Here is a 25,010-nt window from a genome sequence, read left to right as displayed (position 1 = left end):
CAAAAGTTTTTGGATTGAAATAGAATAAAAAGATTTATTAGGGCTAATTTTATAATCAAAAGTCAATAAAAGATGGAGATAAGAGATGAGGGGGTATAGTGAAATCTTTAGTGGTTTTTTTGTGCTGCTTGAAAGAAAAACAAAAAAAAGGTCCACCATGAAATAATATTAGAAATTAAAGTTCTATACGAAATTTTCTCGAAAATTATGCATGTATCAGCCATAAGTTGATCGACCCTTGTGGGTCAAAGAAATCTTACTTTGTCAGAATTACTCTCAAAGTGTTTCTTTCAAGCCATTAAAAAACCTTCTTTTAAGTTGCACACGTGGAAAATTTTCATGGGATCTTCGGAGCCCTCGGCATGATACATATAAACCTACTATTGGTTTCCCTAATCAAGAAGACGTTTCTCACATCCATCTAAATGTCTCCCCAAAATATTCCCCACTAATTTGAGATAATTCTTTAACCACTCAGCCCCTCTATAACCCAAGAAGGAAATAAATTTATATAGAGTCGAGGCTCTAAATAATCAAATTAGATCGCACCTCAAAAATTTCATTAAAAGAGGTTGTTTTGATTCCCAAATATCATCAAATTGATCATCTCGACATCATGATGCACGGACATGAGAAAAAAATGGATTTCAAGTTTTAAAAATAATGCATCTTGTAATACATTTTTGGCCATCAATTTTCAAGATTTTCAAGTTTTCATATATCTACTCGATCTACACTATTTTATAAGCTTGAAATTTATAATTTGATGTGAAAATATATTTTGAAGCTATCACAAAGATTTCTAGTATTGAAACCACATTTTTTGATGCTATTGGAAGGTGCGCTTTATTTTGATTATTTAGAGCTTCGGCTCTATACAAACCACACCCAAAGAACAATTAGCTTCTCTATTGGACTTAGGGTTTTAATTTGGAAGTCTACTTGCATATTACAGATGTTATAATCATCAGAACTTTTAACTTCGTCCTTTTACTTTTTCTGGAAAACAATTGATTTTCACTTGTGAACTTGAAGGAATAATATGATGCTCATTTGATCGTTAGCTTAAAGGAACCTTTTGATCCTTGGTAAATGCCAAAGAAAGACTTTATATAACGTGCCAATCTTCTACTATAGACATAAGGAGCATCTCAAAAACCCACAGGGCTCCAATTAATTATCTAGTCCTTGAGATGTAATGAAAATATATGGATATGAAAAAAAAAAAAAAGATTTCGATTCTTAAAAGTAAAGCATCTTACAATATATTATCTAAACCGTTCAAGATTCTCAACCATTTACGAATTTGTTTGATCAACACCATTTTCTAGCTTTGAATTTCATAATAATTTCGTAACTAAGGCTAGAAATAGAATTTCAGGTACTCGTAGCGAATTCCAGTACCACAACTGCATGTGGAGGCATGTCTTAATTTGATTGTTTAAGGTTGGCAACTTATAGAAAAAATACACACATATATATAGGGAAAAGCTAGCCCACTAGCTGATGTAATAGTATGTGCCCAACGACCTAGATTCAATATGGGCTGATCTGATAGACACGACTGCATTTCATATTATAATTTTAATTTTTTTTGTCTACAAATCCCACTCACATGAAATTTGGAGTGCTCACTCTTCTCATCAATACGCACCTAATAAAATATTAAAAACATATTCGTAAAATTTAAATGGACCAAAATACCCCTAAAAACTTTTAGGGGTATTTTGGTCCATTTAAATTTTACGAATAATGATTTTAATAGTTTATTAGATTCATCTATTTTTAAAGAATATACACTCCAAATTTCAAATGATTTAGATTTTGTTAAAAAATATTAAAATTAAAATACGAAATGTAGTCGTGATCATTGGATCAGCTCAGATTGAATCTTACTTGTTAGGCTCACTGTTCCATTAGCTAGTGGCTTACGCCAGCCATTTCCATATATATATATATATATATATATATATATATATATATATATATATACACTGTTGAACAGTTAAACTGTCAAAATAGTAAATCTGTTCTTTTACATCAATAAGTAGTATGAGATAAAAGTTACATCTTGACTAGCGAAACTAAGTTAAATTTACATCCTAGAAAGTTGGTCCGAGAGTTAAGGCAAGAGACAAGTGAACGCCTATTGTAAAGTACCGCCAAGACCATGAAGAGCCGCTTAGGGAAAACGCTGGGCCACTGAATGTCCAGATTGTCATTATCCGCAACCTACGGATGGCAAATTTAATAAGGAATCTAACTAGTAAAAATGCAACTTCATCTCAAACACTTGGAGTAAAAAACAAAGAACAAATAGTAATAGATGACATTGAACATAATATTCAAAATTGGAACATACCTAAAGTACCAATTCATGACATTTATAATAAAGGATCATTCAGATTCAAGATGGGTTATGCCATCAAGACTGTAGAAGAAAGTTGTCAGTCACTCAAAATCAAGAAGACTTTCACCTACTGTCAAAGAAAATCATTGAAAAACATAAAGAACTTAACTACAAATATTTACATATTGGATTAATTCAAATAGCCGTAAAACCTTTGACCCGACTAGGGTTGAACACGTCTGTGCTTGTATGCCTAAGAGATACAAGACACAATATATTCACCGACTCGCTACTTGGCATGGTCGAATCCAGCCTTTGTAGTGGTCCCATATATTTTAACTGTTTTCCAAATTTTTCTGTTTCTTTGACTGACCCAAATATATTAGATATATTAACAATTAATTTGAAAAACACATGGGTTCCATATGACCCAAGGATCTCAAAACTTAGCAATAGTTTATAGAATATATTACAAAGTCATGAACACCTTATGTCCAAATATTATGCAAATTGATCAAAAAGATCAAACTATTTTATTCCAAACAAACATGGAAAAATCAAATATGATTGTTCCCAAAACAATAAAATGGTCAGATATCAGACTACCACAGTCATGGGCATTACAACATGCCAATCAACCTCAAGAGGTTCCTCAACATCATATTCCTAATCAAATCATAGAACATCCTGATGGTAATATTGAAATTAAATTCCAACAATTACAAATTCAAGATGATATAAATATAAACAGAAAAAAAAATATAAAAAATAAAATACCAAGTAGAAAATCCTATTCTACTGATCCGAATGTCATAATACTACCACCCCCGACTCAGTCTTATTCAATACCTAGTTCAGACCTACAATTTCAAGGAATAAGGAGAACAACAGATCATGTTGTTATTCCCAAATATACTCTTGAAACTAGTACTACAAATACCACTGAACCTAGAATAGAAGAATTACAAGACTTTCAAATATTAACCTTACAAGTAGAAGAATATGACAATCCTCATGATAAATATTCAAACGAATATATAGCAGCATATTTAGCCGCTAAATTAGAAAGAAAAAAGAAAAAAATTAATCACAATTATATTAAGCAAGACTTTATGTCACATGAAAATAGACATATCAGACAATGGTATCTTACAAATATACCATTGCAGTTAAGAGAAAAATTACAGGCTAAATATAATCAATTCCTTAAAAAGGAAAGGGCAACAGAAGGATATTTTGTATGGTTAATAAGAAATTATCAACATAAACTTCATATTCCTTCTTCCTTGGATGAAATTCAAACAATAGAAGAAAAAACCTATATAAGCACTGATGGTACTACCACAGCTAGTACAGATCCACCTGAAAAAAGTATTATACTCAAAACAAAAGTCCCTATGAAGGATGAGCCTACTCAACCTTCCTCCTTATATGATATAATTGCTACTCCATATAAAATCTTACCTAAAGAACTTGGTAAAAAGCAGGAGTTGATACCTCATATTGTGGAACAAAATAATTATACCAATCTATAATTATTGTATATCTGAATCATCAGTGGAGTCAGAGGAGTCTGTCCACATGAGATCATTATCTTGAATTTGATCAATATAAGAATCAGAAGAAGTGGAAGATGAAGAATCATAATCAAATATATTATATAATTTAAGTTTTATTGATTCATCTAAATTTAATGATTCTATTTTCTTTTTTAATTTACACTGGTGTTTATAGTGTCCTAATTTACCACACTTATAACAGACTGGTAATTTTCTCTTTTTCTTTGTATTAGGAGAAAATTTATGAATTAGTTTCTTTTTAGATTTTTTATAGCCCTTTCTGTCTTTATCTTTATTTTTCTTTTTGTATTTTTCCTTTTTATATTTTTTCTTCTTCTTATAGAGCTTGTCAGGCATATTGTTTTTATCAAGGTAATATCCAAATTGTTCGCAAAAGTCACCAAGCTCTTTTCGCTTAGTGATTTTTTGTTTATCTAATTGTCTTTTTAATTTCATATCGGTGCATAAGGCTAAACCTTCAGTACATATTTCTGAGGAGAGTTCTCCTAATGTATATGATGAATAGACAATAATTTCATTATGTTTTTTCCTTAATCTTTCCTTGATTTTTTCAGCAAACAAATATGGTAGACCAGCTATAAATTTTTCTTTCCAGTGGTCTAGCTGACAGTCTTCTCTTATTAATAATCTTGAGAAAAATACATCTTTATACCATTTGTAATGAGATAGGGTAGGACAGCGTAAATTAGATAGCAGATCATTTGATCTTGCTGCAAGTAAAGCTGTACTGCCTACAAAATGAAGTGTAATGGTATATATTAGCGTATTGACAGCATCACTTTCTGTATATATTATTTCTTGGTTTTGTTCATTTCTGGCTGTCCATTGCCTAGTATTATTGAGGATTCTTTGTTTGGTGTTATCATCTACATAGAAATCCCACCATCCTCGTAACCAGCCAGTAAATCCATTAACGATTGCTTTTGCAACCTCTTGATCAGGGTTGCCTGCCATTTTATTTGCAGAAGCATACATAGTCATATGCCTCATAACATCCAATATTTTTAATTCTGATAATCCATCTATTTGCCAATTTATTATTGATCTTCCTGAGTATGATACTACCTGTTGTATGGCATCTTCTTCCATTTGTATATCAACAGGTGTGGGTCTCTTATGATATGGTAAGGCTGTTACTGGTTTCCAGTATTTGCCATAGGCTATTCTATTTATGGTTTCTGTAATGGGGGTAGTATCCATAAATGCTTTTTCTTGATTTTGGATTGTATCTTCTATTATTGGTTCTTCTTCCTGAAGCATCATTGTCTCATGTTCGGGTAAGATAGCTTTGCCTTTATCAGAGGACTCAAGTGGTATATTTACAATAGATGGAGGAGGAATAGTTATTGTTGGAGAAGGAATTCCCTTGATATCTAGTTGGGATAATTTTGATATCAATTGATCCATAAGGGATTTATTATTATCTCCAATATGAAATTTATTCTTATTCAATTCTGGAGGTGGCTTGAACAAAACTGATTTAGGTATATTTGTAGCAGAAGGTTGTTCTTTGGTGACAAGTCTTTCTATCCTTTCTGCTTGCTTTCCTAAAGATTGCATGTATAGATTGGTATAATTATTTTGTTCCACAATATGAGGTATTAACTCCTGCTTTTTACCAAGTTCTTTAGGTAAGATTTTATATGGAGTAGCAATTATATCATATAAGGAGGAAGGTTGAGTAGGCTCATCCTTCATAGGGACTTTTGTTTTGAGTATAATACTTTTTTCAGGTGGATCTGTACTAGCGGTGGTAGTACCATCAGTGCTTATATAGGTTTTTTCTTCTATTGTTTGAATTTCATCCAAGGAAGAAGGAATATGAAGTTTATGTTGATAATTTCTTATTAACCATACAAAATATCCTTCTGTTGCCCTTTCTTTTTTAAGGAATTGATTATATTTAGCCTGTAATTTTTCTCTTAACTGCAATGGTATATTTGTAAGATACCATTGTCTGATATGTCTATTTTCATGTGACATAAAGTCTTGCTTAATATAAATGTGATTAATTTTTTTCTTTTTTCTTTCTAATTTAGCGGCTAAATATGCTGCTATATATTCGTCTGAATATTTATCATGAGGATTGTCATATTCTTCTACTTGTAAGGTTAATATTTGAAAGTCTTGTAATTCGTCTATACTAAGTTCAGTGGTATTTGTAGTACTAGTTTCAGGAGTATATTTGGGAATAACAACATGATCTGTTGTTCTCCTTATTCCTTGAAATTGTAGGTCTTAACTAGGTATTGAATAAGACTGAGTCGGGGGTGGTAGTATTATGACATTCGGATCAGTAGAATAGGATTTTCTACTTGGTATTTTATTTTTTATATTCCTTTTTCTGTTTATATTTATATCATCTTGAACTTGTTATTGTTGGAATTTAATTTCAATATTACCATCAGGATGTTCTATGATTTGATTAGGAATATGATGTTGAGGAACCTCTTGAGGTTGATTGGCATGTTGTAATGCCCATGACTGTGGTAGTCTGATATCTAACCATTTTATTGTTTTGGGAACAATCATATTTGATTTTTCCATGTTTGTTTGGAATAAAATAGTTTGATCTTTTTTATCAATTTGCATAATATTTGGACATAAGGTGTTCATGACTTAGCAATATCTATATATATATGGTGCGCAACCTAGTGTCTACAAGCTAAATACGCTAATGGCGCAGACTGAATGTAGGTTGATCTGACAATCACGGATGCTCGGTAGTATCCAATAGTATTTGAATTTTAATGGTTTTTCTACAAATTAGAATAACCTAAAATTTAGAATGTGTGTTTATCAAAAATAGTTGAATCTACTAAAAATATTAAAAAACTTATTTTATGTGAAAAATAATGACCAAAATACCTCCACAAAGTTGTAAAGGTATTTTGGTCAATGTCTTCATGTAAAATATTTTTAGTAGATTCGACTACTTTTATGAACACATGCTCCAAATTTCAAATCGTTCTGATTTGTAGAAAAAAAATTAAAATTCAAACACTATCGAACATACGTGATCGTCAGATCGGCTCAGATTCAATCTGGATCGTTGGCGCATTAGCTTATCTACACTAGGCTGCGCACCATATATTTTTCCATCTATATATATATATATATATATATATATATATATATATATATATATATATATATATATATATGGATTTTCTAAAGTTAACAACCCTCCAAAAATCATAGGTTCAAGTTAGAGTGACTTATGTAATATCTGTTTAAATTTACTACCCTCATTTTATTTGATGACCAAAGCCTATATGCAAGGATATTTCAGACTTTTAGCTAAAGAACTTAAAAAGACGATTACAAAAATGAGAGAATTTTGAAGTTTGGCCCTCCTACTCTATCCCCTCTCGAACACGTCTCTCCCCTTGCCTTCCCCATTCTCTCTCCATCTAACTCTCATGCCTTTCCCTCCCCCATACTCTCTCTCTCTCTCCTAAGAAACTCAGGGAGAAATGCAAGATACTATCCCATACGCTCTCTCTCTCGCCTTAGCATTCTCTCATGCCTTGCCCTTCCTCTCAATACCTCTATTAGAGATGTAATAGTAATGATGGAAGACACCCTTTTTTTTGTTGAAGAATGAATGGAGAATTGCCTCTTTGAGAACCCATTATTTCATTCAAATTCAAAGGTACTCTCAAAATCTGGATTTTGAATAAAGTATGGATTAATAATTATGAGATATATTCACTTTTAGTTTAACTGGGTTATCAAGGATATCCGTACAATATGATGAAGGTACAACGAAGAACATTCTTGCTTTAACTGGGCTCTCAAAGATATCTGTAACCTTCAACACCATTGCTTCATCTAAATCATCCTTGAATGCCTCTACGACACCATTTATACTAAGTGTGGGGGTGGGGGCAGGGGTAGGCGCAGAGGTGCTCAACTGGGTCATGGCGGCAACCATTTTATCTAGTGCCTTATATGCATGATCTCTCTTCTCACGACTGTCTTGCGATCCCCTGGAACGTTTGTGCCTTTTGGAAGATTTTGAGGTCCCATCATTACCATTTGAAGGGGAGGACGTAGCCACCTCCTCCACTAGGTCAATGTCATGAGAAATGAAGTTGCCACTAGTATTTTCATTGGTAGCGACATCTTGTAATGGTGCTCTTTCTTCAGGGATAGCATCATGGGCGGCTCGATTATATTGGCCATCTGCAATCAAATCTTCAAACATATGTCCAAATCCTGGTAATTACGCCTAGCCACATCCCTAAACTTACTAGCTCATGGGTGTTCTTGCATATTTAAAGGTAAAGACTTGTGTCCCATGAACCTAAACCACTCATAAGCGAATGAAGCAATCACATATATGAAGAATGAGATTCTCACTACTATAAAATCATCCCAAACTGCCTCTTCGATAGTCACCATTTTTGCAGCATCATTCCAACCAAATCTTGATCCAAAAATGAGGAGGTCTTTCACATTACTATATTTCTCCTTTAGTGTTGTTAGTCTATTCCTTAGCCTATCTTTATCAAACTCCTCGCCATATTTCTCTTTCATTGCCTTCTCCACGTCACTCCAAGCTTCTTTGGTAAAACCTCCTTTTGACCTCATTTACCATAACCTCGACAAAGGAATCATCCTAAAGGAGAGTCCAAAAATGATTTTTGCTTTTCTTTTTGGGGCAAGGGATTGAATAAGAATGTTGTGAATCCATGAAGAAAAGAGCACAAGGATATAGAATCAATACTTCATATTCAGTTCATATGACACATGGACCCATTCATTAGATAATATTTATCTTCCCAAACGGAGAAATTTGACAAGCTCAAAATCATGGCAACTAGGACAAATGTAGTTAACTATGACAAAACAACTCCATTCACAAAAACTTAGATTCTACAACCAACTGCATCAGTCAAACATGCATCAAAGTGAGTAACTAAGAACATAGATCTTAAAGTCTACGTTTCACTTCCTAAATTCTCAAGTTTTGCAATTTAATCGATAGTATATTGTTTCATGGAAAAGGATCACAGAATCTAGTCCTAAATTCCATCATAAAAAATAATGAATGTTAGTAATAGTAAGAAAACTGGGCAGTTCACTTGGGTTATTTGATGTTCCAATGGGTCCAATATCTCTCCATCATTGTCCATCCATTCATAAAATGATCGTCACATTTCTGACAATTTCTTTATGTACCCATTTGGATCATTGTTCACGTTCTCATATTTTATTTTGACCCCAGTCCTTCACAAAAGATCAACACATTCAGTCCCTAGTACATTCTGAGACAACCACCAAGTTCAATAAGTATAGGGAACTAACTGTAATCAGTTTTGAGGAATTTATGGTAATGCAACTAGCACCGCCGAGTAGCCAACAAAAGTCAGCGATAAACAAAGGAATATATGTTTTCAATAGAGAATACATTTAAGAAACAAGTGCATGTCTAACGGATATACCAATTTTCATAATCTTTGTAACCAGTAGCAGGGGCCTGAGGGTCATAACAATACAGTCCAAGGTGTTTTTCCTTCTAAATACCACAGCCAAGGCCGCTCTTAATCATGTACATGGACCTATGGTAATGGCCATTTCTAAAAATTGCATCACCAACCTGTTAATAGACATTGGCCCGATGTAATCTAACATGGTGATATTCAACAAATTCATATCAACAAACAAGATGTAAAGAAGGGAATAAAAAAAAATTACATATGCAAAATAGATGATATCAAGTTGGTATTCTTGAAAATCAACAAATATTGATATATTGGTCGGAGAAACTGATTGAATGTGGTGTAGGATGACTATTGAAACCCAACACTTTTTAAGGTTCAATGTGTTTGAATTATGTTTTCTATAGAATGGGTGAGATTATTTTGGAGGCTAGCAACTCCCTCTCCCTAGAATGGGTGAGATTGGTTGGAGAAATGGTAAGAGAAATGATACAATATAGAGTAGTATGACTATTGAAATCGAACAGTGAGACTAATACCCTAACCTCCAGATTTTTATATTTATTTTTGTCATTATTTTTTCACAAGTAAAAGAGAGATTTCAGCTCCCTCTCCATTATCTCAGGCATCCTTTTGAAGAAATTCGTTCAATAAAGCTTTTTGCCTTCTTCTTTTGTTAATGTTTTGATTGATCATATGAAACTTTGGGGAGTGATTTGAATGGAAACGAATTTTTCAATGATACATACTACCCAAAAATGGGTATTTGTAGAGAATAGAAGAATTTGAAATCCCATAATTGTAGGGATCTATACAGCAATACAAATCCTAAAGGTTGCAATCCCTTAATTGTAGGGATCTATACATCAATACAAATTGAATGAGATATGACTCATTCAAATGTAGGCTGAGAAGGAAACAGTAAACTGAGGCTTATCGAGTCTCTAGCCATAATACTCCCCCTCAAAGTGGTGTGTGTAAGTCGATGACACACAACTTAGATTGTAAATAAGTAAATTTCTCTTTTTGGAGACACTTGATAAATATATATGCTCGTTGATTACTTGTTTGGAGATATTGATTTTGGATGATGCCTGCAAGTAACTTCTCACGAACAACATGACAATCCAGCTCTATGTGTTTGGTGCGTTCGTGAAACACATGGTTGGATGCAATGTGTAAGGCAGCTTGATTATCGCAATAGATGAGCAAGGGCTGTGAACGTAGAACTCCTAAATCTTGAAGGAGATTTTTAAGCCAAATGAGTTCACACGTAGTGGTGGCCATGACCCAATGCTCGGCTTAGGCAGATGAGCAAGATATGGTGGATTGTTTCTTGGTTCGCCAAGAGATGGGGTTGTTTCCAAGAAATGTACAATATCCGATAACAGAACAATGAGTAATAAGGCAGCTGGCCTAGTCTGAGTCGCAATATGCAGAGAGTTGCAAGGAATTTGACGATGGCATGAGGATGCCTTTTTCGAGATTTGATTTTAAATATTTGAGAACACACATAGTTGCATCCATATGAGGTTGTCTCGGTGTTTGTATGAAATGACTGAGGACATTGATAGAGAATGTGATTTTCTGCTGGGTAATGGTTAAGTAAATCAAGCGCCCAACAAGTCGTCGATAAGAGCTTGGGTCTGAAAGAAGGGCTCCATCGTCTGCATTAAGTTTCAGATTTTGTTCCATGGGAAATACGAAGGGTTTTGCCCCTAGTAAACCTATTTTTTCCAAAGTGTCCAAAGTGTATTTCCGTTGGGAGAGAAATATTCCCTCTTTCGATCTAGCTATTTCGTGCTCAAAAAATACTTAAGGAATCCGAGATCCTTTAATTTGAACTGACAGTGCAAAATCTGTTTTATGGAATCAATTGTAAGAGGATCATTCCCGGTGAGAATGATGTCATCAATATAGATAAGAATGACTGTAATCCGGTCTTGAGTTCTGAGAATGAACATGGAATAGTCTGCCTTGGATTGTTGAAAACCTGCTTGAATAAGGGAAGTAGAGAATTTGGAAAACCAGATTCCAAATGCTTGTTTGAGGTTGTATAGAGATTTCTTTAGGCGACAAACAAGTTGTTCTCTATGCTCCCCCTTTTAAGGAAATCCAGGAGGCAATTGCATGTACACTTCTTCAGTTAAGTCATCATGGAGGAACGCATTGTTGACATCTAATTGGAATAAAGGCCAGGAATTAGCAGCTGCAATGGTAAGGAGGCATCGGAAGGTGACAAGTTTGGCCACAGAAGCAAATTTCTCGTGGTAATCAATGCCTGCGGCTTGGGTGTAACCTTTTACTACAAGTCGTGCTTTGTAGCGTTCAACACTTCCATCTGCAAGGTATTTCATTTTGTACACCCACTTGCACCTGATGGCATATTTGCCGTGTGGCAAGGGTGTAACGGTCCAAGTATTGTTGGATTCAAGCGCTCTTATCTCTACAGTCATGACATCTCTCCAGCGGGCATCTTTCATGGCAATGGTAAATTTCTGGGCTCATGGTTAGATGATATGGAAGCAAAGAAGACACAATGTGAGGAAAAAAATCTATCATAAGGGATGTAATAAGCAAGGGGTTAGGTGATACCTGTTAGTTGACCATGCGAAGATGTGGTATTGGTCGTAGGTGAAGAGAGTGCTGGAAAGCATTGACAATCTACAAGCCACCGGGGAGGACGAGGCGTTCTTGAAGATTTGCGAGGTTGTTCATTAATAGGAGGAATTGGATCCAATGGCGTTAGTTCAGCTGATGGAAAATCCGTAATTGGGGTAGGTGGTGGCAATTCGGGAAGTTGAGTAGAAGGGTTGGGCAAGGAGAAGAAGGCACAACAGAAGTTAGTTGAGGAGGTGAGCGAAGATGATTTATCTCAATCTCCTCAATGAGTGGGAGGGGCATAGACGAAGAAGGAGAGAGGTCCTTGGTTTTGCTTTTCTCAATAAGAAATAGGAAGATATTTACTTGGAAATTGACATCTCTACTAACAATGAATTTATGGTCATCTAAGTCAAATAGCATGTATCCTTTCTGACCGTAAGGGTACCCAGTAAAGATACACTTACGTGCACGAGGAGAAAACTTATCATATACTTTGGTGTGAGCATAACACAAGCAGCCGAACACACGTAGGGTATTGGTAGGAAGTTCTAGTATTAAACAAGGCCTCATGGGGTGAATATCCTTGTAAAACAGAGGAAGGTAATCAATTGATTAGGTATGTGGCAGTTAAAACACATTCTCAACAGAAAATGGGTAGGCCAGCTTGGAAGCGAAGAGCTCTTGCTTTTTCAAGTAGATCCATGTGCTTGAGTTTAGCCACTCCATTTTGTTGGGGAGTGTTGATACAAGATCTTTGGTGTAAGATGCCTTTCTCACTCATAAAACTTTGCATTTGATGAGAGCGAAATTCAGTGTCATTGTGGGATCTAAGCGTTTTAATGGTCGAGTTGAATTGGTTTTGAACCATAGCATAAAAAATTTTGATATGGCAAAAGGTCTCTCTTTTGAATTTCATTAAAAAGGTCCATGTGCAGCGGCTAAATCATCTACAATAGTTAAAAACTAGCATGCTTCAGTGTGTGTTGGTGTTGAGTATGCTTCCCAAATATCACAATGAATAAGCTCAAAAGGAACAAAACTTTTATTAGAACTCAAAGGAAATGGATTTCTAGTTTGCTTAGCTACAAGGAAAATTTCACAAAGATAACATCTATTTTCTGAAAAAAAAAAAAAAAGATAAGTCTTTGGATAACTACCTCAAGTGTTGGTTGCATGGGTGACCAAGGCGGTTGTGTCAGAGTTGAAAAGAGGAGGTTTGATTGCATAAACTTTTATTCCTATAGAAATAAAGTCCGTCACGTTCTTCACCCAGAGTTATCACTGTATTCGTTGCTAAGTCCTAGAATAAACAGTAATCAGGGAAAAAAATAGCAGCATAATTATGAGATTTGGTTAGCTTACTCACGGATAACAGGTTCAAGTCAAAAGAACGTGGATATAAAATATCAGGTGACAAGGAGCAATTTCCTTTTTGAGAAATGTTAACTATATCACCATTTGGAAGTCCGACATTATGGTTTGGATGCATGGTATTTTTTCTTGACAAAAGATCTAATGAGGATGATATGTGATCAGATGCCCATGTATCAATGATCCATGATGATAAAAGAGATAGTAAAAAAGTACGAGACATAGTCATACCTACCAGGTTAGCTGATGATAGGCTATTGTCAATGTTCAACAAGGACATAAGTTGGGAATGTTGCTCTAAAGAGAGGTGAACAACTATAGAGTTTTCGGCCAATCTATTGTTGTCCTTATTGCTAGCGTTTGCAGTAATGGCAATGTTACGAGGAGCTTGCAATCCATGAACTTTGCGACATTGATCCCGGACATGCTCAAAATATCCACAGTGATCACAACAGGGTTTTTCGCATCCTCGGCCTCTACGTCCATTGCCTCTTCCACAAAATTGGTTGGCGTAATTGTTGTCTGCACGAGCTCTGCCACGACCATTTCCACCGAAGTTACTCACAGCCATAGCAACTCCTTCCAAGGGATGTGCGGAACGAAGTTGAACTGCTCATTGTCATTCATCTTGAAGAATCAAAGCATATGCTTTGTTCATGGAAGGCAAGGGATCCATGGTGATGATATTGCTCCTCACATTGGAAAAAGAGTAATTCAGGCCCATCAAGAACTGAAACACCCTTTCATTTTGTTTCAATTGGGTGATTTCTTTAACAGAACCACATTAGCATTTTGGGGTGAGAGTTAGGGAATCAATTTCATCCTAAAATCTTTTAAGTGTGGTGAAATATTGCAGGACAGTCAGCTGATTCTGAACATGATTTGAAATGTCATGAGTAATGCGATAAATCTGAGCAGCATTACCTTGTGAAAAGCGTTTTTGCAGATCCTCACATGCTTCTTGCACGGTTTCAAAGTAGATAACGCTGTTGGTGAGATCCTTGCAAACAGCGTTCCAAATCCAGGACAAGACCATGGCATTGCAACGATTGCAGGAAGCGTGGTTCGATGCACCTTCTTTCGACTAAGAAATGGTGTCGTTGATGAAACCAAGTTTGTTCTTGGCATCGAGAGCAATTTTCATGGCTCTCTTCCAGAGTGGGTAATTTTATCCGGTGAGTTGTTGAGAAACCAGCAACATTCTCGGGTCGTCGGAGTGATGAAGATAGAAGGGAGAAGATGGATCGATGACTTCTCCATGCAGTACAATGGACGTGATTGAAAAAGAAAGAAAGTTGCAAAGAAAATAACAGTAAGACTTTTTTTTTATGACTTGCTTTCTCTAAACAGCAGCGGGTAGAGAGAAAAACCCGTGCTACCAAAAAGGGCTAAGAAGATGCTCCAAGTAGCAACGGAACTTGTTTTCTCTAAAGCAACAGCGGGTAAAGAGAGAAACTCGTTCTACAAAAAAAAAACACCGCCAATTTTGAAGACCCAATAACAAAAAAGGTGGTTTCGAAAACCTTAGAGAGATAAGGAAATGGTAAACTGAGGTTTACCAAGTCTCTAGCCTTAATAGATCTTGAGAATTAGGTTTGCATCATAATGACCTTTAGTGTGGGATTTATGCTCGTTTCTCTCTTTCCATGTCTCAGATGATAATGCCCTGTTCTTGAACCCAAAAAAAAAGGTCCATTTTACTGGTAATAAAATTAGAAATTTATCATATTGATCAAAAGAAGCTTCTAAGGTAGACAGTGAATAATTTTGTTTCTCCCCAAATAGGTTTATGGGTTTTATTATAAAACTGAAAAATGGGTGCATGGGTATTCATGGTGATTGTTAAGAATGGTTGTTCCATATTGTTGTTTATCAAAGTGTTGTGCTCCTATGGGACACCTTTGATCATGATCTTCCAGGCATCATTCCCTTTAGACGTTTAAGGTTGAGTAAATCAAAATATTGTAATACCTTTATGTAGAATGTGTGAAGTTGATTATTTTCACAATCTTGAGTTGTTAGATTCTCTTTTTTTCTGTTTTTTTTAAAATGTTAACTGTTTAGATGCTCTTTTTAATTGAAGTTTTTCATAGTTCCCATGGTTATGTGCCTTGGGGAGATTGATTTAGTGTAATGCATATGGTCAAATGGGAGTTCATGTTCCTTACCCCTATTTTTAATGTGGAGAAAGTAGTGATTATGAACTTTCTCCATTGGTCTCTTGGCCACCTTCACTGAGAATACATTGTACGAGTACAACTTGTTGGGTTCCTTCTTTTATGACTTGTCCCAATTAATCTTAAGTATAAACATGTCCAGGTCTAAGATTCTTGATAATGAAAAAAAAGAATTCAATGATTTGCATTTACAAAGTCACTAGGCTTCAAAATCAAAATGAACCAACAAAGACAGTGATAGAGAGATGCTATTTATTCACTATAAATCACTAAAGAAATGATATTTAATCACTGTTTTTTTTTAATGAGATATTTACTTTGAATTTTTTTTTAATGAGATATTTACTTTGTATAAAACTCATATCACTATAAATCACTAAAAACTCTGCAAAAAAGTTATTTAATCAAATTAAACAATTGCAAATCGCTAAATGCAATTTAAATCACCGTGAACCACAAAAAACTGTATAGATGGTTTCATTGCTCACTAGTCAAACGTTAGTTGCAAATAACAAAACAAGTATTGGAAAAAATAACTAGAAAATCCCTACAAAAATCACTAGAAAAATGTACATGATGCTTGAATGTTTCTTTGAGGGACTTGAGAGCAAGGTCTCGGTTCAAAGGGATTTGAGAGACTTTAGTGTTATAAGACGGGGAGATTGGGGCTTTTAAGATTTGGAAGATTTTAGGGTTATAGGACAAGGAGATTGGGGCTTTTGAGAAAGATTTACGCACAGCGAAAGAGAGAAAGAGGGGTGGGGTGGGAGCTCTGGTCTAATAGCGAGAGAGGGAGTAAGATAAGCTAGGGCTGCATTTTTGCAGTGGAGAGAGAGAGAGACAGAGATAAAGAGAGGTAGAGAGAATGCAGGAAACAGAGAAGGGAGCAGGAGGGACGAGAATTTCTGTATAATGTTAGTTATGTACCAATTGTCAATGTCCATGCAATAGCAGCTGGCGACCCTATTTTGTACAAAAATGTTTTAGTTTCGCATTTCATGCTTTTCACATATTTGGCCATATCACAATTTTTTATTATTTTTATAAGGCCGTGACTATTTAAAGCTCAAATTCAAACCTTATGAAATTTCAAGCTCTAGAAACCCTAGAGTTGATGTCTTAACCTAGAAAATTAGGACAAAAATAGATTTCAAGCTAAAAAATAGTGCATCATACTATATATTATCTAAAACATCTATTTTCAAAAGCTCGGTATCTCTAGATCTGTATTATTTATGGTACTTTAAATTTCATTTCATAATCAAAAGCAAAATAAATTTTCAAGCCATTATAGTAGCTTTTGATGCTACAATTGCATTTTTCATAAAGGTTTTGGCCACATAATTACCCTTATATTTAATCAACCTTATTTTAAAATGTGTCGTTTATATAGGCTGAGGCCCCAAGAAATAAGATGCACCTCCAAATAGGGGTATGGTTTGTATAAGGCTATGGCTCTATAAACAATCAAAATAAAACGTGCCTTCAAATAGTATCAAGGAATGTGGTTTTATTCCTGAATAGCTTTAAAAATAGAGTAATGATCATATAAACCCCTCACATATATGAGCTGCATAGACCTCCTTCAATCACTGACAAATCTTCTTACACATCGCAATGATATATGGGCTGCTGAGTCACCCAGTAAAATATAGATACCAACCCTCTTAGAAATGACAAATGGGGTACTGAGTCACCCCGGTAAAGATAGAAACTAAATGATTGAAATGGTTAATATATATATATATATATATATATAATCCCTCTCTCTATAACCAGGTAAAAAGCTAACTTTCTTCCCTAAAAAGCTTTTGGGTATGTTCACCATTTTTGTACCTATGTTTGTCAATTCAAGAACCCCCAAACCCTAACTTTCATCTCAGAGGAAGAGAGATGAAAAGTGTGGCATTAGAGACAGAAACTTCAAACCCAACTTTTTTACCCATTCAAAACTTTATTCACTTGGTTCTTGTCCATTCCAAATAAACCTTAGCCTATTACACACAAATGCCCCATCATTCTCAATATTTTTTGTACACTTGCATAGGCATATCCCTACCACTCATTCTCTCACATCCATCTTACACAGCCAGCAAATCCAAAAATTTGGCTGGAAAATTGAGAAATCAGTCAGAGATCTCAATGGATTTGACATTAGGTTTTGGGGTTTCAACTTTGGGAACAGTCAAAGTGAGAACCCCATCCATGGCCGCCTTCACCCCATCTACATTCGCTCGCATTCTCAGGGAGCTTGAACCTCCTCAAAACCTTGCCCTGGCTTCTCTCAACCATGTGCCACTTGTTGATCGTCACTTCCATCTCCTTCTCTCTCTCCACTTATCTTCATCTCCTTCTCATCTTCTAACGCCACCTTCACCTCATCTTTCTTGAGTTAGGGAGATCGGCCTTGAACACATGGGCATTGCCGGTCTTTATGATGCAAGGAGAAAACAAAATCCGAAAAATAACAATAAAACAAAAAAGAAAGCTTGAGAGACGATACCTTATTTTCAAAGCTTTGCGCGGGAAACCACTCTAAAACAATTTATTGACGAGACCAAATTTTATTCAATTCATTCATTGATTTACAATAAAAGGAGATTTTCTTTTAAATATATTAAAAAGAAGATAAACAATAACTAAACAAAAAAAATCTCTCTCTACACAAACTTCTCCTACTTTATCTCTTCTCTATATTTTTTCTCTTTTAACTTCACGAGCCAAATATTTGTTTTTAAAATAGTTAGCCCACATTTTACTCAAATCCTTCCAACCTTGGTTATTGTTGAAAAGATAAACCCTTTAGATTTAATCTTATCCTATTTATATTCTTCAACCTAACCAACCCAATTGTTGCAAATTAGGGTTAATTCTTCACAAAATCAACATCCTAATAATCTAAACTAAAATAATTTTTAAAAATCCCCAAAATATAACCATTAATAAAAGTACATAAAAAACCCAAATTAGGTCATTCCATGACTGCATCAATTTCCTCTACTGGAAGAAAACTCGTCCTCGAGTTTTGAAGAGGACTAAGATGAGATCTACATCAAACCCACATGTTTCTTTTACCTTCTTCTCCTTTGGGTCTAAAAATATGATGGTTGTAAAAATACATGGATCAAAATATGAAGAAAGATGGATTAATCCAAATATTTTGAACTCAACCATCCTTTCATCACTTATGGGCTTGTGATTGACATTGTCCTCAAAATCCAATGCCTTCTCTAAGATAGGATTTTCCACATGATTTTCAACATGAATAGAAAACTTAATCTCAGGAATATCGCAACGAGATGAAAGTCACCTCCTTCACCTTCATTGCCTTGATCTCCAACACTACTCTCCAAATTCCATTCACACCAAAGCTGAGCGACCTTCTGCGTGAGCTCTTCTACTCTATCAGCTAAAGGCATAAGTTTTTCTTCTTTCTCTACTAGGGCTTGAACTTTCTGAGTCAACAACCACAACTTTAGTCTTTCGAGGGATACCTCCATTGAAGCCATCGTAACCCGCTTTGATACTAATTGATGCAATGAGAAAATAAAACCAGAAAAATAACAACCAACACTACTCTCCAAATTCCATTCGCACCAAAGCTAAGCGACCTTCTGCGTGAGCTCTTTCACTCTATCAGCTAAAGGCATGAGTTTTTCTTCTTTCTCTACTAGGGCTTGAACTTTTTGAGTCAACAACCACAACTTTAGTCTTTCGAGGGATACCTCCATTGAAGCCATCGTAGCTCGCTCTGATACTAATTGATGCAATGAGAAAATAAAACCAGAAAAATAACAACAAAAGAAAGAAAGATTGCGATATTATACCCTCTCTCAAAGGTTTGCAACGGAATCCACCCCAAAACAATATCTTCACGAGACCAACTTTTATTCAATTTATTCACTGATTTACAATGAAGTGAGATTTCCCTTTAAATAGATTAAAAAGAAGATAAATAATAACTAAACAAAAAAACCTTCTCTCTAGACACATACTTTTTCTACTTTATCTCTTCTCCCTAATTTCTCTATTTATCTCTTCGCCCTAATTTCTCTATTTATCTCTTCGCCCTAGTTTCTCTATCTTAACTTCACGTACCAAAGATTTGCTTCTAAAATAATTTGCCTACATTTTACTCAAACCCTCCCAATGTTGGTTATTGTTGAAAAGATAAACCCTCTAAATTTAATCTTATCATATTTATATTCTTCAAACTAACCAACCCAATTGTTGCAAATTAACGTTGACTCCTCACAAAATCAGCACCCTAATAATCTAAACTAAAATAATTTTTAAAAATCTCCAAAATATAACCATTAATAAAAGTACATAAAAAAAAACCCAAATTAGGTCATTCTATAATCAATTTTCAATCGAGCCTCGCATTCAAGAAAGCACAGGTTGCAGAATCACATGGATTGAAAAGAGAAGAAGAGGAAATGGTGTTTGTGTGCATCAAAGGACTCCCGAATGCCAACAGTTTACTGGTTCTCTAGTGGAGAAAATTGGTTTTCCCTCGTTTTTATGGTTTTTATGGAGACAGAGATCGTATTTTCAATATCGATTGTTACAACTGATGAGAGAGAATTGGAGACGATGGGTTTCACAGAGAGGGAGGAAGAATATGGAGATTAGTGAGAGAATGCGGAAGAAATTTATCGGGTGACTCAGCACCTTATATATCATCCGTATATGTAAGAAGATTTGACCGTGACTGAAAAAGGTCCTGAGCAGCCCGTATATACGAAGGGCTTATAAGATCATTATTTTAAAATATATTTATCTCTAATTATAAATTCAAAGCTTCAAAAAAATATTGTAAATCGAGCAGATCTATAAAAAGTTAAAATCTTGACAATTGACGGTCCAAAAATGCACTATTTTCAAAACTTGAAATCAATTTTTTTCTCATGTCCATCCATCTTGAAGTCAAGATGATCAATTTAAGGATATTTGGGTATCAAAACATTTGAGCTACACCCTACTTTGATTGTTTAGAGCCTCACACTTACATAAATATTTTACTTAAACTAGTGTCAAAAGACGCGTCTATAAGGAAAATCTTTAGGATAGCTAGAAAATCATTTTCACCTCTATTATACAATATAAAGTTTCAAAAATGGTATAGATCTATGAACACTTGAAAATTGACTTTCCAAAAAATGCATTACAAAACGCAGTATTTTCAAAACTTAATATTTATTTTTCATGTCCATACATCTTGATGTCGAGATCGATTTGACGATTTTTTGATATCAAAACATCTTCTAGTAAATTTTTGAGATGTGCCCTAATTTGGTTGTTTACGGCCTTAAACGTTTTCCTATTCTAAAAGCCGGGAACCTTCTGGCGTTGTGTGCATGTCAAGCACCACGCAAAAGGTGTCTGAAACAGACAAAAGGTAAACATACAATATTAGCGAAAGAAGAATAAATTAATTTATAATAAAACTTAATGAGCACAAAAAAATTGCGGGGAGCACAAAAAAAAATGGGGAGCAAGCCTCCAAAAAGGTAAGTCCAGTTAACATGTACAAAAGGCTCAGTGCCAAAACTCTGTAAAATCAACAAGGGTGGGACTTCTGAGCATAGGGACACAGTCCTCGAAAAACAAAACGCCTCAGATGAACACGGCATGGACTACGCCATAAACAAAAACAATGCATGGCACACGAGTGAGTCCCTCTTCCCCAATCGTGCCTGATAAAACCAAGCAAAGCAAACGTGGGGACTCTATCCGCCACCGCCATGGCCCCTTCACCTTTCAGTGTGACAACACAACTTGCTCCAGGAGTTTATGTTTGGAAATCAGGCACCATCACAATGATAAATTGCCTTACTGCTGTACAAATACCCCAGGAGCCAATCAAAGTTTGATAGTAATATTAATACATCAAGAATAATATCCAGGACAAAATATTCATCAATGAAAAACAAATTCCAGGGAAAAAGACATAACATGGAAGGTGTATGTTCGAATTCTCGGCTTTTTGTTGCTTCCCTAAAATACAATTTGGATGCTACTCTCGCTCTCTCTCCCCACCCCCAAAAAAAAAGGAAAGAACAAAAAAGAATAATAACCGAAGTATGTCAAACATCTCAAGCAACGCCCATAACCAACCAAGGTTACAAACAAATTAAGTTTTCCTCATTTTACATGAATTAGGATGTAAAGCTACATTTAGAACAAACCAACGATTCCTTTGTTCTGGCTATGATTTTGACTACCGGGTCTGCTACCTTCATTGCACAAACAATAACCCCATTAACGTTCATCTCATACCAACCAATGGAACTCTTATTGGAACCCACACCGTTAAGTAGGGCTGGTAAAGAAAAAAGAGGACCAGGGCACCAACCCTGTTGTGCCCTGGCCTGCCCGGCCCATAGGCCAGGTTTTGGGGCCCAAGCCCTGGTATTTTAGGGCTGAGCCGGGTCACCCAGCACATTGCCACCCCTACCATCAACACAGTAGAACCCCATGGACCTCTGCAATACAAAACTCTTATCCATCAAGAAGCGCTCATAAACCACAACAACCTCCACCATGCCTGAGCCAACAGCCCATCTCAGCTGCCACTCCATTACTTCTACTTTTTTTCTTTTTTTTTTTTAAACTGTTTTTTGTACCCTCATAGCGGGTGATCATATACAAAAACCCCTACAGGGTCCAAAAAAAAATATAACAAAAGATCGTGCAATTGACGTTTAGAGCTCAAAAAGGTGCTCAAAAGTCTCGGAGCCACTCTGCTGGGTGCCTCCTCCTTTAACAAGGGCATCGGCTACGGTGTTGGCCTCCCTCCAAATATGCCGATAATCCATGGATGTAGCCATGCAAAGTTGAGAGATTTCATCAAAGATGTAAGTAGGTCTCCAGGGGCAAGATGAGGAGCCAGAGACCCAAGCAATGACGTTTTTGGAGTCCACTTTGATGAGGGAATTGCTCCAAGAAGGATAAAAATGGCAGAGGACCACGAGGAGGGCTAAAGCTTCAGCCACAGTTGGATTGGTGTGTCCGAAGAAGAGGGAGAATGAGGATGGTGTTTCCATTAGAATCTCTGCAAATACCCCGGATACCGGCAGGGCCAGGGTTGCCAAGTAAGCAGCCGTTGAAGTTTAGCTTCACTTGGCCCAGCTCAGATGGTCTCCATGGGGAGGAGTGAGAAATTTTCGCAGGTCTAAGGGTCAGCAAGAGTCTCCAGTTGAGTGGAAATCCGTGAGGGGGCAGTGGGGAAAAGGCTTGTGATATTTCGCCCAAAAAGTGACCAGGATGTCACTTTGTGTAACATGGCCTGGACCAACGTGGATTCACCTATGAAGATCTGACTATTGCGCTCCAATCAAATTACTAAGTATAGCTGCAACCGAGGTGCGCCAAAGGGCAATGTCGTGCTTGGTCCAAGGAGGAGAAAGGAAACCTTGGATGCGGTGTGGGAAGGGAGCGGGCGTGACCCACTCCCAGACAAAGATTTGAAGTATCAGGCCCCAGAGCGTGTGAGCAAACCTACAGTGGATAAACAGGTGCGGGTTGGATTCCTCTTCCTCCTCGCACATGGAACATCTGTTATGGAGTTGGTGGCTCCTTTTTTTGGAGTTGATCTACAATAAGTGCTCTCTCAAAGAAGGTTATCCAGCTAAACATTTGAATTTTAGGTGGGATGAGGGGGAATCAAGCTCTGGCTACAAGAGAGAGTGAAGCTTAGGAGGGGGAGTAGGTTGAAGGGTCCTGTAAAAGGAAGAGACCATGAAAGTGCCCGAGGTAGCATGGGACCAGATGAGCCGTTCAGTCCCATGGGAGGAAAGGAAGGTAGAGTGGAGGATGGAGGAAAGAGCAAGGAACTCAGGGATTTTCAAGTTCGAGAGAGGTCTTCTGAATCAAGGGTTCCACACTTTCCTGGGGCCAGTAAGTTAGAAACTATCTGCTACCATGGCGAGGGGATACGAGGCCACCCAAAATAGAAGGGGAAACCTTTGAGGAGGGCCTGTCCTACCCACATGTGGGACCAAAAGAAAACCCAATAGCCTTCACGGGTACAGAAGCGAAGGTTGATGGCGAAAGAAAGGAGGCAGCGGAGAAAGGATCTGCAGACTCCAAAAGGATGTGGGTCAGATCTCCTGGTGGGGAACCAATTGCGAGAGTTGCACAACAGATTTCCAGAGATGGTTGTCTTTTGTAGCGAAGCGCCACCTGCATTTGCCTAACAAAGCCAGGTTGTTGAGCCTCAGACTGCGAATGCCCAAGCCACCGTGGGACTTGGGGCTACAGACCCTGGCCCATGAAATCTGGTGATATTTGTTGCCGTCATCCCCTGCCAAGAGGAAATTCCTCATAGGTGGTCTGCAATAGAGGTTGGCATGATGAACAAAGACATCTAGAAGAAGGGGATGTTAGTGACGGTGGCTTTGATGAGGGTGTGACGACCCACAGGGAGAGATATCTGCCCTTCCAGCTTGTGAATCTACGATCAAATTTGTCAACTATGTAACTGCACTGATTAGCCTTGGATTTCCCGTCACAAAGAGGCAGGCCGAGATAGGTGGAAGGTAGGTCCTTGGTACTACACCCCAAGACGTTTGCAAGGTCTAGGACATGGGTTGCACAACTATCCCCATCATCTTGGTCTTATGCAGGTTGACCCTAAAACAGATTCCAAATTCAAAGCATTTGAGAAAAAGCTTGAGATAGCGCGTTTGAGAGGCATCTGCATCGCAGAACAACCTAGTATCGTCTGCGTACTAGAGGTGGGAAATTTCAAGTCCACACCCCACCCACCTTGAAATCTTTGAGAAAACTGGCTTTGTATAATCCCGAGATGGATTGGCTGAAGACCTCAGCTGCTATGGTGAAGAGAAAAGGCGAAAGGTCCCCTTGCCTGAGGCTCCTTTGGGATGGGAAGAAGCCCCTGGGAGAGCCATTGATGAGGACCGAGAAAACGGGTTAGAGATGCAATCAGAGATCCACTTTCTCCAGCACTGGCCAAAACCCTCCTACTCATAATTTGGTCAAGGATGTTCCAGTCGACATGGTCATAGGCCTTTTCCCAGTCAATTTTGATACTGATCCCTGGGATTTTAGATATAGGGCGAGAACGGATGCATTCGTGTGCCACTAGAGCGCTGTCTAGGTTTTGCCTATCTTTAACAATAGCCCCTTGGGTTGGTCCAAAGAATGACTGATTTGTGTCGAGAGGCCAAAACCTTGGAAAGCAGTTTATTGGAAAAGTTTATAAGGCTAATGGAGTGAAAGCCTTTGAGTTCTTTCGCACATTCAATTTTGGGGATTAGGGCGACGAAAGAAATGTTCATAACCCTACATATTATCCCACAATCAGAACGCATGGAACATCTCTAAGATTTCAGGGTGAAACGTGACCCAAAAATGATTGAAAAAGGCAACATGGTACCCATTAGGGCCCAAAGCGCGGTCCTGGCCCGAGGCTTTTTAATGGCCGAGACTATCTCAGCATTGGAAAATGGTCTTT

The 25,010-nt window shown here is 36.8% G+C and overlaps 1 protein-coding gene across 19 annotated transcripts in view; it reads right to left on the bottom strand.

Moving 5' to 3' along the window:
- Nucleotides 1-1,997: 1,997 nt before the first annotated feature.
- The window catches only part of LOC18446524 (P-loop containing nucleoside triphosphate hydrolases superfamily protein), an 83,629-nt gene continuing 60,616 nt past the window's right edge, over nt 1,998-25,010 (bottom strand). For 11 of the 19 annotated variants that reach the window (XR_016044251.1, XR_002283109.2, XR_016044254.1 and 8 more), the window contains one exon: nt 20,945-21,367. The gene's annotated coding sequence lies outside the window, so the exon portion shown is untranslated. Of the gene's footprint in view, nt 2,233-20,944; nt 21,371-25,010 lie in introns of those variants that run through there. The other 8 variants (XR_002283110.2, XR_016044256.1, XR_016044253.1 and 5 more) reach the window with 2 other exon arrangements.

Source organism: Amborella trichopoda, chromosome 11, assembly GCF_054954075.1.
Source record: "Amborella trichopoda isolate Santa Cruz 75 chromosome 11, AtrichopodaSantaCruz75HAP2 v2.0, whole genome shotgun sequence".
Classification (NCBI taxonomy): domain Eukaryota; kingdom Viridiplantae; phylum Streptophyta; class Magnoliopsida; order Amborellales; family Amborellaceae; genus Amborella; species Amborella trichopoda.
Note: the sequence above shows the minus strand (reverse complement) of the source record. Positions and strands in the feature narration are given on the sequence as shown.